Source organism: Phacochoerus africanus, chromosome 1 (genome assembly GCF_016906955.1).
Source record: "Phacochoerus africanus isolate WHEZ1 chromosome 1, ROS_Pafr_v1, whole genome shotgun sequence".
Lineage (NCBI taxonomy): Eukaryota > Metazoa > Chordata > Mammalia > Artiodactyla > Suidae > Phacochoerus > Phacochoerus africanus.
In genome coordinates, this window is record NC_062544.1 from 8,286,267 (window position 1) to 8,306,294 (window position 20,028).

Consider the following 20,028-nt stretch of genomic DNA (forward strand, 5'->3'; position numbering starts at 1 on the left):
CCTTGGCTCATGGCCCTGGACATGACACTTCATGTAGTATCTTCATGTAGTGTCTTCTTTCTCTGCCTCTGCTTCTATCACATGGCTTTCCATAGTCAAATCTCCTTCTGACTCTCTCCCATAAGGATACTTGCGATTACATTCAGGGCCCACCTGGACAATCCAGGCTACTCTTCCCATCTCAAGATTCTTAATTTAATCGCAACTGCAGAGCCCAGTATAAGGTAACACTCACAGATTCTGGGGATTTGGACATAGCTATCTTTGGGGCCATTATTCACCGTGTCACTGCTACACAGCCAATCATCTAAGCTGGATCCATCTGGGTTCAGAAGCAAAGTGCTGACCATTAGGCTGTGGTGTCTGCATGCAAGCATTTCTCTTCCCTTGCCAGTTTAGTGCATCTAACACAGGCTGTGCACGTGATCACCTCTCATTTAGTGCTCATTCGATAAATGTAATGGTCTCTGTTTGGGAAGCAGAGTGTTTCACAATCAGTGAGGACTGAAGACACAGATGAGGCTCCTGGCCAACCTCTTTCCCTTTATGTTCACCCAAAGCGGATACCACTGATGGCTCTGACTCAGTCTGACCTCTTCCCTACTACTTGATGATTTTGTGGGTTTTAGGTCCCTTTCCTCTTCCCTTTCTGCCTCTTCTCTCCTACCTGACTCTATTTTTCCTTCCTTATTTCTAACCTCTTAGCTATCACAGACCTGTAGCACTTGGAAGCATTGAATAGTCTCTTCCTTCTGCAGATTGTGAAACTGAGACTCAGTGAACATACACAAAGGCATGCTGTGTTTGGGAGAGAGCCAGGAACAGAACCCCAAATATGGTTCCCAGTTTAGGGATTGTCTACCAAAACCTGCATTGTCTTTAAAAATTGTTAAATTATTAGTAGATTTTATTTTTTAGAGCAGCTTTAGGTTCACAGCAAAACTGGGGAGAAAGCAGAGAGTTCTTATATACCTCCTGACCCCAAACACTCACAGTCTCTGGCCTCCCCTGCTGTCAACATTGCCCACTGGAGTAGTACATTTGTTGCAAGTGATAAACCTAGGCTGACACATCATCATCATCAATCCCAAAACATAGTTCCCAGTAGAGTTTATTCTTGGTGTTGCACATTCTGTGGGTTTGGACAAATGTAGAATGACACGTGTCCACCATTATATATATAGAATAATTTCATGGCCCTAAAAATCATCCATGCTCTGCCTACTCATCCCTCCCTCCTTCCTAACTCCTGGCAGCCATGGATCTTTTTTTTTTTTTTTTTTAACTCTCTCCATAGTTTTGTCTTTTCCAGAATATCTTGTAATTGGAATTATACAGTATATGTCCTTTTCAGGCTGACATCTTTCCCTCAGTAATATTCACTTAAGACCCCTCCATGTCTTTTCATGTTTGATAGCCCATTTCTTTTTAGTGCTGCATAATATTACACCATCTGATGTACACAGTTTATTTATTCAAGCACCTACTTAAGAACACTTTGATTGCTTCCAAGTTTCGGCCATTATGAATACTGCTGTGGTAAATATATGAGTGGATATTTTTGTGTAGACATAACTTTTCAACTCATTTGGGTAAATACTGATGTCCTCATTTTGTTAGATCAGGTTTGTAGAACAACTTCTCCTACCTGGACAAGTGTCTGTGTTTCATGTATGCAAAATCACATGAGCTAAAACGACCCTGGAAATCACAGAACCCAACCTCCTCATTTTATAGGAGGGGAACTTGAGGGAGACTGACCTTGCTCTCACCTGAGGGCCCTGTTCCTCAGCACAATAGGAAAACGGCAACCTGGAGGAGGGTCCTTGTGTGACCATGATGCTACCCTGAACTCAGGCTTCCAGCCTCGAGAACCTTGAGAAATAAAATTCTGTTATTTATAAGCCGCTCAGTCTATGGTATTTTGTGCAGCAGAGTGGAAGACTAAGACACATACATGTTATATCCATATTTGTATATGCTTGAAGAAGGACTGAAAGAATTTACAATAGATCTTCCTACATTGTAGAAGTGGATACCTATGAGTGGGAGCAGAGGTTGGAATTTCACATTTCAACGTCAATGTTTTGATTTTAAAGACATATATACATAAAAAAATTGAACATTTTAAAGGAGTGTGTTTAGAAAAAGGGGGGTGATACAGGTCATTTTCTTTGAGACATATGGATGCAAAAATTCTCAATAAAACACTAGCAAACCAAATCCAACAACACATAAAAAAGATCATATGCCATGACCAAGATTATTCATGATTCATCCCAGGGTCACAAAGATGGTTCAACATATACAAATCAATCAATGTGATATATCACATCAACAAAAGAAAACCACATGCTCATATCAATAGATGTGGAAAAATTATTTGATAAAGTTCAACATCCATTCATGATAGAAACTCTTACCAAGGTGTGTATAGAGGAAACATATCTCAACATAATAAACCCACAGCCAATATACTACTGAACAGTGAAAACCTGAAAGGCTTCCTGAGAAAATCTGAAATAAGACAAGAATGATCACTCTCACTACTTCTACTCAGTATAGTATTGGAAGTCCTAGCCCGAGCAATCAGACAAGAAAAAGAAATAAAAGGTATCAAAAGTAGAAGGAAAGAGGTTGTTACATTATATGCAGATGACATGACACTATATATAGAAAACCTTCAATTTTCCACACAAAAACTACTATAACCAAAAAGCAAACTCAGCAAGGTAGCAGAATACAAGATTAATGTGCAGAAGTTGGTTGAATTTCTTTACATTAAAAATGAGATATCAGAAGAGAATGAAAAAAAATCCCTTTAAAAATCACATTAAAAAAATCTTAGGAATAAATCTGACCAAGGAAGTGAAAGATTTATATGTTAAGAACTATAAAACATTAATAAAAGAAAGTGAAGACAACTCAAAGAAATGGAAATATATCCCACGCTCTTGGATTGGAAGAATTAATATTGTTTAAAATGGCCATACTACCCAAAGCCATCCCTATTAAATCACCCATGATATTTTTCACAGAACTAGAACAAATAATTCTAAAATCTATTTGGAAATATAAAATACCCAGAATTGCCAAAGCAATCCTGAGGGAAAAGAACAAAACAGGAGGCATGATACTCTCAGAGCTCAGAAAATACTACAAAGCTACAGTTATTAAAGCAGTGTGGTACTGGCATAAAAACAGACATGCATCACTGGAACAGAACAGAGAACTCAGAAATAAACACACACAACTATGGTCATTAGTCTTCAACAAAGGAGGCAAGAAAATACAATGGAGAAAAGACAGTCTCTTCAGCAAATGGTGCTTGGGAAAGCTGGACAGCTGCATGTAAATCAGTGAATTTAGAATACACCGTCACACCATTAAAATACCCAAAACTCACAAAAATAAACTCAAAATGGCTTAAAAACTTAAAACTTAAATATAAGACATGACACTATAAAACTCTTAGAAGAGAACATAGGCAAAAATTCTGTGGTATATATTATACCAGTGTTTTCTTAGGTCAGTCTCCCAAGGCAAAAGAAATAAAAGCAAAAATAAAAAAATGGGACCTAATCAAATTTATCAGCTTTTGTACAGCAAAGGAAACCATAAACACAATGAAAAGACAACCTACGGACTGGGAGAAAATATTTGCAGATGATGTGACAAATAAAGGCTTAATTTCCAAAATATTCAAATAGCTATTACAACTCAATAACAACAACAAAACCCAACACCATAAAAAAAAAATAAGCAGAAGAGCTAAACAGACATTTCTCCAAAGAAGATATATATGGCCAACAAGCTCAAGAAAAGACACTCAACATCACTAATATTAAAGAACTGCAAATCAAAACTAAAATGAGATAGGTAGCACCTCATATTAATCAGAATGGCCATCATCAACGAGTCTACAAATAATAAATGCCAGAGAGGGTATGGGGAAAAGGGAACTCTCCTACACTGTTGGTGGGGATGTAAATTGGTGCAGCCTCTATAAAACTGTTTTAGTCTAGTCAAAAAACTAAAAATAGAGTTGCCATATGATCTTGCAATCCCACTCTTGGGCATATATCTAGACAAAACTATAAATCAAAAATATACATGTGGAGCTCCTGCTGTGTCACAATGGGATTAGAAGCATTTTGGGGACACTGGGACATGGGTTCAATCCCTGGCCCAGAATAGTGGGTTAAGGATCCACTGTTGTCACAGATGCAGCTTGGTCTGCAGCTGTGGCTTGGATCTGATCCCTGGCCCAGGAACTCCATATGCCATGGGGCGGCCAAAAACAAAAAAACAAAAAACAAAATAAACCCCTAAAGATACATGTGCCTCTATATTTATTGCAGCATCATTTACAACAGCCAACACATGTAACAACCTAAAGATCCACCAAGATAAAGATGTGATACATATATATAACGGAATACTATTCAGCCATAAAATGAAATAATGCAATACTAAGTGAAGTAAGTTAAACAGAGAAAGACAAATACTGTATGATACCACTTATATGTGAAATTTAAACTATGACACAAATGAACTTATCTATGAAACAGAAAGAGACTCACATAGAGAACAGACTTGTGGTTGTCAAGGGGGAGGGAGGAGGGGGAAGAATGGAGAGGCAGTTTGGGATTAGCAGTTGCAAACTATTTTATACAGAATGGATAAATAACAAGGTCCTACTATAATAGCACAGGGAACTGTATTCAATATCCTGTGATAAACCATAATGGAGAGACGGGATTAAGATGGCGGAATAGAAGGACTGGAGCTCAACTTCTCTCCTAAAAACAACAAAATTCACAACTAAAGATTGAGCACTCTTCACCCAAATGGACTGGAAACCTTAAAAAAGATACCCTACTCCAGAAGAAAAAGAGGAGGCCACATCAAGAGGTAGTAGGGGCGATTTTGCGATATAAACAACCCCATACCTCCTGGGTGGGAAGCCCCACATACCTCCTGGGTGGAAACTAACTGGTTCAGAGACTCACCTACAGGAGTGAGAGTTCTGAGCCATACATCAAACTCTCACGTGTGGGGATCTGGCATGGGGAGAAAGAGCCCCGGAGCATCTGGCATTGAAGGCCAGTGGGGCTTATGCACAGGAGCTCCATGACACTGGGGGAAACAGAGACCCCATTCTTAAAAGGCGCACACAGACTTTCACGTGCACTGAGTCAGAGGGCAAAGCAAAGTCTCCAAGGGAATCTGGGTCAAACCTGACTGCAGTTCTTGGAGGACATTCTGGGAAAACAGGGGTGAATGTGGCTTGTTGTGAGGGAAGGACATTGAAAGCAAAGCTCTTGGGAATATTCAGCAGCAGTGCCTTCCTCTGGAGGTGGCGATTTAGGGAAAATCTGGCACAACCGTCAGTCAGCTGCTGAGAAGCCCCAGGGCAAACAACAACCCAGGTGGGATCACAGCCCTGCCCCTCAGTAAACAGGCTACCTAAAGACCCCTCAGGCACACATCTGCCTCTAATCCCATCCAGAGACTAAGCCTCACCCACCAGAGGGATGAGAATCGGCTCCACCTACCAGGGGGCAGGCATCAGCCCCTCCCATCAGGAAGCCTACAGCAAGCCCCCATACTGACTTCAGCCACAGGAAGGCAGACATCAGAAGTTAGAGAGGCTACAACTCTATTATCTGTAAAAAGGTCACTACACCAAAAACCTATAAAAATGAAAAGACAGAGGACTATAACTCAGATGAGGGAGAAAGGAAAAACCCCAGAAAAACAGCTAAGCGAGGAGGAGATTCTCAGCTTCCAGGAAAAAGACATTAGACTGTTGATGCTGAAGATGATGCAAGACATTGGAAATAAACTGGAGGCAAAGATGGATAACTTACAGGAAACACTGACCAAAGAGATACAAGGTATAAAACTTAAACAAGAAGAGATGCAAAATACAATAACTGAAATAAAAAATTCACTAGAAGCAGCTAACAGCAGAATACGGGAGGCAGAAGAACAAATAAGCAAGGTGGAGGACAGATTAGTGGAAATTACGGATGCAGAACAGAAAAGAGAAAAAAAGATTGAAAACAAATGAAGAGAGTCTCAGAGAACTCTGGGACAACGTGAAATGCACCAACATCCATATTATAGGGGTGCCAGAAGGAGAAGAGAGAGAAGGAGACAGAAAAAATATTCCAAGAGATAATAGCTGAAAACTTCCCTAACATTGGGAAGGAATCACTCACTCAAATCCAGGAAGCACAACGAGTACCATATAAAATAAACTCAAGGAGGAACACCCTGAGACACATATTAATCAAACTGACCAAAATTAAAGACAAAGAGAAAATCTTGAAAGCAGCTAGGGAAAAGAAACAAATAACATACAAGGGAACCCCGATAAGGTATTGGCAGGTTTTTCAACAGAAACTCTGCAGGTTAGAAGAGAGTGGCATGATATACTTAACGTGATGAAAGGAAAAAACCTCCAACCAAGATTACTCTACCCAGCAAGGCTCTCGTTCAGATGTGAAGGAGAAATCAAAACCTTCACAGATAAGCAAAAGCTGAGAGAATTCAGCAACACTAAACCAGCCTTACAACAAACACTAAAGGAACTTCTCTAGGCAGAAAAGAACAAGAAAAGAAGGAAAGAAAAAAGAGCAGCAAAAACAAATCCAAAGTAATTAACAAAATGGCAATAAGAACATACATATCAATAACTACCTTAAATGTTAACAGACTAAATGCCCCAACCAAAAGACACAGACTGGCTGAATGGATACAAAAACAAGACCCACAGATATGCTGTCTTCAAGAGACCCACTTCACTTCCAGGGATACATACAAATTGAAAGTGAGAGGATGGAAGAAAATATTTCATGCAAATGGGGATCAAAAGAAAGCTGGAGTAGCAATAGTCATATCAGACAAAATAGACTTTAAAATGAAGAATATTCTAAGGGACAAAGAAGGACATTACATAATGATCAAAGAAGATGATATAACAATTTTAAATATCTACGCACCCAACACAGGTTTACCACAATATATAAGGCAACTGCTAACAACTTTAAAAGGAGAAATCGACAATAACACAATCATAGTGGGAGACTTTAACACCCCACTTACAGCAATGGACACATCAACCAGACAGAAAATCAATAAGGAAACACAGGCCCTGAATGAAGCATTAGACCAGATGGATTTAATAGATATTTATAGGACATTTCATCCAAAAGCAACAGACTACACATTCTTCTCAAGTGCACATGGAACATTCTCTAAGATTGGTCATATCCTGGGCTACAAATACAACCTTGGTAACTTTAAGAAAATTGAAATCATATCAAGCATCTTTTCTGACCACAATGCTATACGACTAGAAATCAAAAACAAACAAACAAAAAAAACCCACAAAAAACACAAACACGTGGAGACTAAACAACATGCTACTAAACAACCAATGGATCACTGAAGAAATCAAAGAGGAAATTAAAAAATACCTAGCAGCAAATGACAATGAAGATACGACACTCCAAAACCTATGGGATGCAGCAAAAGCCATTCTAAGAGGAAAGTTTATAGCAATACAAGCCCACCTTGGGAAACAAGAAAAAGCTCAAATAAAAAAGCTAACTTTACATCTAAAGCAGCTCAAGAGAGAACAGACAAGACCTAAAGTTAGTAGAAGGAAAGAAATCATAAAGGTCAGAGCAGAAATCAATGAAATAGAAACAAAGAAAACCATAGAAAAGATCAATGAAACGAAAAGCTGGTTCTTTGAAAAGATCAACAAAATTGATAAACCCCTAGCCAGACTTATCAAGCAAAAAAGAGAGAGGACTCAAATCAATAAAACTAGAAATGAAAAAGGAGAAGTAACAATGGACATCACAGAAATACAAAGGACCATAAGAGACTACTATATGCAACTATATGCCAATAAAATGGAAAACCTAGAAGAAATTGACAAATTCTTAGAAAAGTATGATCTTCCAAGACTAAACCAAGATGAAATAGAAAAGATGAATGGACCCATCACAAGAACTGAAATTGAAACTGTGATTAAAAAACTTCCAACAAACAAAAGTCCAGGACCAGATGGCTTCACAGGAGAATTCTATCAAACAGTTAAAGAAGAGCTAACACCTCTCCTTCTGAAACTATTTCCAAAAATTGCAGAGGAAGGGATACTCCCAAACTCATTTGATGAGGCCACCATCACCCTGGTTGCAAAACCAGACAAAGATTCCACAAAAAAAGAAAACTACAGGCCAGTTTTACTGATGAACATTGATGCAAAAATCCTCAACAAAATACTAGCAAACTGCATCCAACAATACATTAAAAGGATTGTACATCATGATCAAGTGGGATTTATCCCAAGGATGCAAGGGTTCTTCAATATCCACAAATCCATCAGTGTGATACACCACATTAACAAACTGAAGAATAAAAACCATATGATCCTCTCAATAGACGCAGAAGAAGACTTTGACAAAATCCAACACCCATTTCTGATAAAAACCCTTCAAGTAGTGGGCATAATGGGAACCTACCTCAACATGATAAAGGCCATATATGACAAACCCACAGCTAACATCATTCTCAATGGTGAAAAGCTGCTGAAAGAATTCCCACTGAGGTCAGGAACAAGACAAGGACGTCCACTCTTGCCACTACTCTTCAACATAGTTTTGGAAGTCCTAGCCACAGCAATCAGAGAAGTAAAAGAAATAAAAGGAATCCAACTTGGAAAGGAAGAAGTAAAACTGTCCCTATTTGCAGATGACATGATACTATACCTAGAGAATCCTAAAGACTCTACCAGAAAACTGTTAGAGCTCATCCACAAATTTGGCAAAGATGGAGGATACAAAATTAATACACAGAAATCGATGGCATTTCTATATACTAACAATGAAAGAGCATAAAAGGAAATTAGGGAAGCAATCCCATTTACCATCGTATCCAAAAGAATAAAATACCTAGGAGTAAACCTACCTAAAGAAACAAAAGACCTGTACTCTGAAAACTACAAGCCACTGATGAAAGAAATCAAAGATGACACAAATAGATGGAAAGATATACCATGCTCGTGGATTGGAAGAGTTCATATTATCAAAATGACTATACTACCCAAGGCAATCTACAGATTCAATGCAATCCCTATCAAATTACCAAGGACATGTTTCACAGAACTCGAACAAAATATTTTAAAGTTTGTTTGGAAGCACAAAAGACCCAGAATAGCCAAAGACATCCTGAAAAAGAAAAATGGAGCTGGAGGAATCAGGCTCCGGACTTCAGACTATACTACAAAGCAACAGTCATCAAAACCACATGGTACTGGCACAAAGACAGAAATATAGATCAGTGGAACAGGATAGAAAACCCAGAATTAAACCCACGCACCTACAGCCAACTAATCTTTGACAAAGGAGGCAAGAATATACAATGGAGAAAGGACAGTTTGTTCAATAACTGGTGTTGGGAAAACTGGACAGCCACATGGAAAAGAATGAAATTAGAACACTCCCTAACACCATACACAAAAATAAACTCCAAATGGATTAAAGACCTAGATATAAGACCAGACACTATAAAACTCCTAGAGGAAAACATAGGCCAGACACTCTCTGACATAAACCACCGCAACATCTTCTCAGATCCACCTCTTAGAGTATTGACAATAAAAACAAAAATGAACAAATGGGACCTAATCAAACTTCGAAGTTTCTGCACAGCAAAGGAAACCCTAAACAAAATGAAAAGACAACTCACAGAATGGGAGAAAATCTTTGCAAATGAATCGACTGACAAGGGATTAATCTCCAAAATTTATAAACACCTTCTGCAGCTCCATACCAAAAAAACAAACAACCCCATCAAAAAATGGGCAGAAGATCTAAACAGACAGTTCTCCAAAGAAGACATAGAGATGGCCGAGAAACACATGAAAAGATGTTCAATATCATTCATTATTAGAGAAATGCAAATCAAAACTACTCTGAGGTACCTACCACCTTACACCAGCCAGAATGGCCATCATCCAAAAGTCTACAAACACTAAGTGCTGGAGAGGGTGTGGAGAAAAAGGAACCCTAGTACACTGTTGGTGGGATTGTAAATTGGTGCAACCACTGTGGAAAGCAGTATGGAAATGCCTCAGAAAACTAAACATAGAACTACCATTTGATCCAGCCATCCCACTCCTGGGCATCTACCCAGAGAAACCCAGGACTCAAAAAGACACATGTATTCCAGTGTTCATTGCAGCACTCTATACAATAGCCAAGACATGGAAACAACCTAAATGTCCATCAACAGAGGAGTGGATCAAGAAGATGTGGTACATATACACAATGGAATATTACTCAGCCATTAAAAAGAACAAAATGCCAGCATTTTTTGCAACATGGATGGACCTAGAAATTATCATGCTAAGTGAAGTCAGCTGTACAATGAGACACCAACATACAGTGCTTTCACTGACATGTGGAATCTGAAAAAAGGACAGACTGAACTTCTCTGCAGAACAGATGCTGACTCACAGACATTGAAAAACTTATGGTCTCCGGAGGAGACAGTTTGGGGGGTGGGGGGATGTGCCTGGGCTGTGGGATGGAAATCCTGTGAAATCAGATTGTTATGATCATTATACAACTACAGATGCGATAAATTAATTTGAGTAATAAAAAATGAAAGAAAAAACCATAATGGAAAAGAATATATATAAAATCACTTTTCTATACATGAGAAATTGGTACAACATTGAAAGTCAACTATACCTGAATAAAATACATTTATTTTTTATATTTTTAAAATATTTGTTTATTTATTTATTTATTTGTCTTTTTAAGGCCACACCCATGGCATATGGAAGTTACCAGGCTAGGGGTAGAATTAGAGCTATAGAGAGCTATAGCTGCCAGTCTACACCACAGCCACAGCAACACAGGATCTGAGCTACATCTGCGAGCTACACTACAGCTCGCAGCAATATCAGATCCTTAACCCATTGAGCGAGGCCAGGGATTGAACCCACGTCCTCATGAATGCTAGTTGGGTTTGTTTCCACTAAGCCATGACGGGAACTCCTGTGAATAAAATAAATTTAAAAGGAAGAGTAAAGGGGGTGGTTTCTGATAAAGTGATAGAAGATGGAGTTCCCTTGTGGTGCAGTAGGTTAAGGATCTTGTATTGTCACTGCAGTGGCTTGGGTTGCTGCTATGGTATGAGTTTGATTCCTAGCCCAGGAATTTCCACATGCCACTGGTTTGGCCAAAACAAACAAACTAACTAACAAACACCACAAAAACAAGCAAAACAAACACACAAAAGTGCCCGAAGAAAAGAGGGGAGTAAGAAGTATATTGGTTACTCAAGCCTCCTGCCAGTAGGAGACAGGAAACTATAGGAGGAGAGGGGCTGTGTTTTGATCATCCCTGCTTTCCTTTTATTCTGAGGGCGGTGCTGGGCACATGGTAGGTACTTCTGTTGCACTCAGTCTTCTCCCTGAAAACCCCCTCTCAGGGACTGGCTCTTCTGAATCTTTGCAAGGAGAAGTTCAAGCACTGAGGTCTAGTTTCAAGTGCCACCCTTCCATCCACTTACACAGAGACAAAGAAGGAAGCAGTTCAAAAAATCCTCCCACATCAAGGTTAACCTGCTGGGATACAGCTTGTGGTCAACCTGTCTTCTTGGCCATAGTTCTCTGCCTTAAATTTAGGAAAGAACATGCTATAGAACCAAGGATACTTTTCTTCCTCAGATTTAACTTTACAAGCATCTTTTCCCTTCTACCTGCTCATGATCCCTTGTTCAAAGTGAGGATCCTTAAGGGAGGAAAAAAAGAAGATGCTAATTGTGGCCAAGGAAAGAGAGCCAGCGGCAAATGATTATATTTACTTAGGCAGAGTGTACTCAAGGGTACAGGACTATGCAATTTCCCAGAGCTTCACCCATCCCAGAATCCTGCTGATAGTAACAACAAACCTAGAAGAGAAAAGGGTGAGGTTTATAGTCCTCCTTGTAACAGGTTATAAAATAAAAATATTTTTAAGGCAAAAAATTTTAAATATAAAATTCTTTTTGCCTGTTTGAGACAGTACCGCCCTCTTTTAGTGTGCACTGTGCATCTGTATGACGCATTAACTAGATCCCCTTAGAAGACACAGGAATGCCTACTCACACACACAAAAAAGCAATTTACTCCTGCTGCCAGCAAGGTAACTCCTTAGGAGATAACCATCCTTTCCTAATACTGTAAGAGGGTCACAATAACCCACACTTGCCTTATTGGACCATGTAAACTGTCAATGTATTACTTTGATGTATAAACTTTGTCTCAAAAACCTATATAACTGTGCCCCTTGACCTCTAACAGGTGGAACATGCTACAGAACTTTCTAAAAGACTGTCTCCCGGGTTATAATCCACAGGTTGGCTTGAATAAAAATGTTCCATGGCTTTCATAGATTGACTATTGATTAATTTTTCAAGAATGAGAAATATGATGCTGGAGGGGTTAATGATACGTCCACAAGTGGTGGTAGACAACCAGAAAATCCTCATTCCTAAGAGTTGTCTCCCATTCACAAAGCCACAGGAGGCCTGTTCCTGGGTCAGCCCAAAACTCCCTTCTGTCCTTAATTGAGGAGTTTGGCACTGCTGTGTGATAACAGGCAGTAGGCAGCAGGAGAAAGGCAGTTGGCTGGCATTATCAGCATGACAAAAGCCATCATTCTCATTTGTACTAAAAGGGGCCATTCTGGCACCCAGCCAGGTGGGATAGACATTCTAACACGAGAGGGAAGGAGCTTCTATTACTATTTTTGGAGATTAAGAGTCCTTGTTAACTCCCACTTCCTTACAAGATGACTAGGCTGACTTCGTGGGCCAAATATTGATACCGATCTGATTTGATTTCTCTCTCTCTTCTCTTGTGACAACCCAACTCAGGGGTTAGCAAACTATGACCTCTTGGCCAAATCTGTCCTCGTGCCTGCCTTTATAAAGTTTTATTGGAGCATAGCCATGCCCATTAACTTACGGAAAACAAGAAAACCTTCATTCCCAAGATCTCGGTCTCTTTCTATGGTTGTCTTCATGCTACAACTGCAGAATTGCTTAGTTGCGATAGAAATTGTATGGTCCACAGAGTTTAAAATATTTATTATCTGGCTCATTATAAAAGGTATTTGTCAACCTCTGACCTAAGTTAATAAATCTTTTTTTATTATTATAACTTATATATGATAAAATCACTTATTGCAAGTATATGATTAAATGATTTTAGTCAACTTATAGCTATGCAATCATCACCGTTAAGTCACTCAGGGAAGTTTTGGATCACACCAAAAATCTCCTCCTACCCACTCAAGTTAATCTCCAGTCCTACCCCCTCACCCCTGCCCTAGCAAATAACTGATCTGCCTTTTGTCTCTGTAATTTTGGGTTCACACCCCCCAGCTAGCTAAAGGTAGTCCTGGTACTGACATCCAGGTCTATACGAATTCCTGTTCATTGATGTCCTCCCTGAATCAAGATGCTGCCTATGCTTATATAGATGCTATGCTAGGGTTCAACAGCATCTTCCTCTGACCAATTAGGGTACCCAGTTGCAAACACCTCAACATCCCTGTCCTTACTTTATGGGCTCAGGGAAAGCAACCAGTTCAGGGACCACAGAAGCTAGAGACAAAGCCACATCTGGCCCCACCAACCAGGGGAGAGGTCAGCCTCCTATTAAGAAGGCTTAAGTGTGGGAGTTCCTGTCGTGGCTCAGTGGTTAACGAATCCGACTAGGAACCATGGGGTTGCAGGTTCGATTCCTGGCTTTGCTTGGTGGGTTAAGGATCCAGTGTTGCCATGAGCTGTGGTGTAGGTTGCAGATGCGGCTCGGATCCTGCGTTTCTGTGGCTCTGGTGTAGGCCAGCAGCTGTAGCTCCGATTAGACCCCTAGCCTGGGAACCTCCATGTGCCAGGGGAGTGGCCCTAAAAAAGGTAAAAAGACAAAAAAAAAAAGACTTAAGTGTAGAGAGCAAAGATGGTTTAGGGCCCTCAGAGATCTATCTAATGTTCCCATTTTATAGATAGGGAAGCTGAGTTCCAAATAGAAGTCACTAAAGTCATGTGGCTGAGGTAGTGACAGGGTTTCGTCATTATGAACATGACCTTCAGCACCTAGAAGTCTAGTGTTTAAATTCTGGCCACTTGCTAACTGTATGACTTAGACTGTCACCTAACCCCTTGGAGCCCAACTGTCCTTTCTCTTAAAAGGGAGGAGATACTGTTTGCCACACAGAGCTCTGAGGATTATTTAGTGACATAATGGATGGGATGCTCTGGGCACCGCCTGGCCCACAGTGAGCCTCCATCAGTGGTGCCTGTTCTTGAGGTTGGTGTAATTCTCCTGGATCACAGTGAGTGTCCTCTCCGTTCCTAAGCTGTTGGGACAGGAGATAGTTCAGCTTGGCTTAGAGAAAGGCAGCTTCCTTTCATATCTCCTCTGGCCCTAGGAAATAGTGAAATAATAAGACCCACTGACATTTGTAGAGCACTTTACCTTTTTAAAGTATGTTCATCCACATGCTCTCACTTGTTACCCACAACATTCTGAGGTGGGTGAGGCTGGGCTTTTCAATCCCATTTGTGAAACTGAGGCTCCCCACAGAATGTGGCCCAGCAAAGATGGAGTAAATGACAGAGTTCTGGATTAGAACTCAGGTCTTCCGACCCCATTTCTGGGCTCTCTGCCCAGCACCATGGTTGCCTCATAAAGGTAGAGACATTAGCGATGACAGAAGGACTTTGCTCCGCCAAGTCTACAATGTCAGGTTAGGGAGTGAAGGGAGACGTGTCAAGTTGAAAGCTGGCCACTGTCCCAAGATCCAGGGAGTGGGAAAGATGTGAGTGTCCCGAGGCTGGATCAGGTCATCCAGCGTCTGGCCGGTCCCCACCACAAAGCCCCAGAAGCCCAGGATGCCGATCAGGGCGTCCTTGATGATGGCGAGGGGGCTCATGCCCTCCGAGTAGTAGGTGGCGATCTCCAGGAGGGGCGGGATGATGCGGGCCAGGATGCTGCTGCTCACGGAGCCCACCAGGGAGAGGACCAGGTCCCAGCTTGGGGATCAGGATGGCCATGGACCATGCTAGGGAAGAAGACACCCCGTTTCCAGAGGCCTGGGAGGGGAATATACCTACAGTAACAGAATCCTAGCATGGCAGAGTGTTAGGAAACATTTCACTAGACAACAGATGGCAGCTTCTTGCCCTGATTTACGCTCTAGGGGGACAGAATATCTTGGTGAGGTAACTCATGAGGTAAGTGTGGCTATACGGAGGCCAAGATTTGATAAAGTCTCGAGTATAAACCATTAAACTTTTGGTCTCCTGTAAAATTACCAAGTATTATAAGAAAATATTTCTCACCCTGTTTGGGGGCTTTATCAGCTTTTCAACTCTGGGTCAAACCTAGAGTGAGGCACATTCAGGAATGAGGAAAGGAACATATCTCTTTAACTATCACATGGAAAGAAAGGCTGGAATTTATGGGGTTTGATCTCTTAATAACGAAATGTCCTCTGAGTCAAAATGACTATAAAATATTTCATAATTTATGTTTTTTTTTTTGGTTTGGCCGAGATATAATTGACGTATAAGCCCTGTATAAGTCTAAGGTATATGGCCTAATGATTGGACTTACATATATTGTGAAATGATTATCACAATAAGTTTGGTTAACATCCATCATCTCATATAGATTTATTTTTTGTCTTTTTATGGCACATAAACATTCCTAGACTAGGGGTCCAATCAGAGCTACAGCTGCTGGCTTACACCACAGCCACAGCAACGCTGGATCCTTAATCCACTGAGCAAGGCCAGGGATCGAACCTGCGTACTCATGGATGCTAGTTGGGTTCGTTAACCACTGAGCCATGACGAGAACTCCTCATATAGATTTTTTTAAAAAGGAGAAAAAAATGTTTCTTTCCTTGTAATGAAGACCCTTAGGATCTACTCTCTTAACAACTTTCATACCATACAGCAAAGTCAACTGCAGTCATTACGCTGATATTAGAGCCCTGGTACTTTTTTATCTTATAACTGGATGTTTGGACTTTTCAACCACCTTCATCCAATTGCCCCCCTCCCCCCTCCCCCACCTCTGGTAACCACAAATATGATCTCTTTTTCTATAAGTTTTGTTGTTGGTGTGGTGGTAGTGGTAGGTTGTGTATGTGTGTTTTTAGATTCCACATATAAGTGCGATCATAGAGTATCTGTCTTTGTCTGACTTGTTTCACTTAGCATAGTGTCCATATTGTCATAAATAGAAGGATTTACTCATTATTTATGGCCAAATAATATTCCATCCTATATACATATACCACAGCTACGTTAGCCATTCATCTGTTGATGGACACTTAGGTTATTTTTCTTTTTTTGGCTAGTGTAAACAATGCTGCTATGACCATGAGGGTTGTGCAGATATGTCTTTGAAATATTGCTTTAATTTTCTTCAGATATAGTCCCAGAAGTGGAATTGATGGGTCATACAATAGTTCTATTTTTAATTTCGGGGGGAGCCTCCCTACTGTTTTCCATAGTGGCTGTAAATTTGGTTTTTTCTTTATGCCAATAGATCAAGTCACTTTCCATCACTGAGCTTCTGTTTGTTTACAACGTTGCAGAGTGAAGAAGACGATGACTCAAGGGAAGTTTGGGCTAAACTATCAGCAAATTCTGCAAATTCTCCAAATTCTGACACGCAGTGGCCTAGGAGTTCCTGCTGGGGCACAATGGGATTGAGAGTGTCTCTGCAGTGCCAGGATGCAGGTTCGATCCCCAGCCCAGCAGTGGGTTAAAGGATCCAGAGTTGCCACAGCTGTGGCACAGGTTGGATCTGATCCCTGGCCCACAAACTCCATATACCACTGGGTGGCCAAAAAAGAAAAAAAAAAAAAAAGAAAAGAAGAAAAGATATTCAGCAGCTTAATGTAATCTTTATGATACTTTGTTTTGCTTAACTATCAAAAAAGCCTATCCTTTTTTCATATTAATTAGTTCCTAGATCTCTATAATCCCCAAGAAGTAGGCTTTGTAGGAAGGAAATTGAGGGTCAAAGAAAAAGTAATTTTCCTAAATTTTCAAGAACTTTTTGCAACCTAGTGATTGGAGGCTGATTTATCATAATCTGACCTCTTCTTTTGGTTGTTTTTGTGATCTTTGACAATGCTTTCTTCTTTATCTTTACCTACTGAGTGGCTACTGCTTCTCCCTTTGAGATAAGACAAGGATCATTTAGGTCCTTAAAAAGCTCTTAGGCACCCAGAGGAGAGCCTGATAAAAGATAGAGAACATTTGTGTCAGGAGAATGTATCTTAGAGCCGAAAGACTAAACAGTTGACTTTTGCCTTCCATTGTTTCTAAGGGAAGAGAATCACCCTTTTCAGGGGCTGATCAGGATCTGGAACAGGGTCTGACACTAAACAAGTAGGTATTGAATGAGGTTAGTCAGAAGCTTTGAGGAACTCAGAGCTTTGAGAAGCCTCTCCTGAAAACGAAGATTTTACCCAACTGGTCTTCAAATCCAAAACTCTTGCACCCCTTACCTCATTCAATTTTCTCTCCTCTCACATCAATTCATTGTTTTCTAGAATTATAATACTAGATGGGGCCTGAGCCATTATGCCTTCAAATCTGCTTCAACAGAAAATGTGCAGGAAAGCAGAGTGCCTACCCCACACCTGATGTTTGCTGTATAAATGGAGGAAGCAATGGAGGTTTTCTTTTTTTCTTTCTTTCTTTCTTTTTTTTTTTTTGGCTGTGCATGAGGCATGTGGAAGTTCCTGGGCCAGGGACTAAACCCAAGCCATAGCAATGACCCAAGCCACAGCAGTGACAACACCGGATCTTTAACCCGTCGTACCACAAGGGAACTCCAGAAGTGGAAGTCTTCTACATTCATGAGGAAGACTTCTTCCTGAAAGTTTTTGCTTCCTACCCTTGGATATCAAATACTCACAAGCATATAACTAACCTATGTACAGAGAGATGGAAATCCAACTAGTCAAAAAACACAGTAAGAGATGTTCAGCTTTATGGAAACAATAAAATGGATGTTCTTTTTCTTACCAGATTGGTAAAAATAAAGAAGTAAAATGTAAAAGAGGTGTAGTAACAGCAGATGTTGGCAGAGGTGTAAGGAAAGAAGTCCTTTCTTTTGCTCCGTTAGGAATATAAATTTGTAGGGCCACTTTGGAGCACAACTTAGTAACATTTTCTTCGATCACTCTTTCAGACGTGCAGGTGCCAAATGTTGAGTTAATCATATTTCCAGGAAACTCTTGTTCTGTCATCATAGGTCCATGCAAAGCTCCTTTCTGGGTTTACTCATTTGTCTTCCTCTTTTACTCAAACCAGCGTTTTCGAACTGGGGGCACTTCTGCAGCTCCTAGGAACACCTGGCGTTATCTAGAGACATTTTTGCTTATCACAACTGCTGTTAGTATCTAGTGGGTAGAGGCCAGGGGTGCTGCTAAACGTCATATAATGCACATGACAGTTCCCAGAATAAAGAATTATACAGCCCAAAATATAAGTAGTGCTGAAGCAGGGAACTGTGATTTACACCATTCCAATTCCCACCACAGGCAATAATTCTGGCATATTTAGTGCATATTGTCTTGTATTTATTCTTCTAAGATGTGTATCATTGCTTTGTTGCTGGGTATGCTTAATGTAAATGGTATTATGTTAAAATCTCATTCTGTTTCCTGATTTTTTTTCTTTAGCTTCTATTTTTAGACTTCATCTGTGCTCCTATGTTTACAGATATTGTTAAAACTAAGAATGGATTTACTCATGGGCCCAGCCACTCCACTCCTTGCTATCTACTTTGAAGAACCTTTCCACATTTCTTAAGAATGCATATGTAGGAGTTCCCTTTGTGGCTCAGTGGAAACCAATCTGACTAGCATCCATGAGGACACAGTTTCCACCCCTGGCCTCGCTTAGTGGGTTAAGGATCCAGCATTTCCGTGAGCTGTGGTGTAGGTCACAGATGCGGCTTGGATCTGACATTGCTGTCACTGTGCTGTAGGCCAGAGGCTATAGCTCCGATTGGACCCCTAGCTTGGGAACTTCCATATGCCCCAGGTAAGGCCCTAAACAAAACAAAACAAAAAAGAATGCATATGTAATAATATTCCTTGTAGCATCATTTGTAACAGAGGAATATTGGAAACAAGTTAAATATTTCAGAACATGAGACTGGTTAAATAGATTATAATATGACACCTGTACTTTCCTACTCAGTACCAACTTTCCTGAGGGCTGTATCTGATTTAAATTGCTTCTAAGTGATAAGCTGTCCTGTGCATTGTAGGATATTTAGCAGCATCCCTGGTCTCTACTCACTAGATGCCAGCAGCACCATACCCCTAGTTGTGACGACCAAAAAGCGTCTCCAGGAGTTCCTGTTGTGGCTCACGGAAACAAATCTGACTAGGAACCATGAGGTGGGGCCCTTAAAAGGACAAAAGACAAAAAAAAAACAAAAAAAAACAAAAAAACAAAACTCTCCAGACGTGGTCAAACGTCTCCCTGGGGAGGGATAGGGAATGTCTCCAGTTGAGAACCATGGGTGTAAATAAAGACAGAAGATAAGATACAGAAATACTTATAAGGAGGGACTTTGCATGGACCAATGACAATCATTCCTTATATTTGTATAGAACTTTGGAGTTTTTCTACAATCTGATCTCTCAAAACCAATTTTTCTATTATGTAGAAAAATTGAAAAACATACATAAGCAAATAGGAAATGAACATATCACAATCTTATCACCTAGAGATCAACTGCTAGCCCCCCTTTTTTTTTTTTTGTCTTTTTAGGGCTGTACCCACAGCATATGGAAGTTCTCAGGCTAGGGGTCTACTGGAGCTGTAGCTGCTGGCCTACAGCACAATGCCAATGCCAGATCCGAGCTGTGTCTGTGGCCTACACCACAGCTCACGGCAATGCTGGATCCT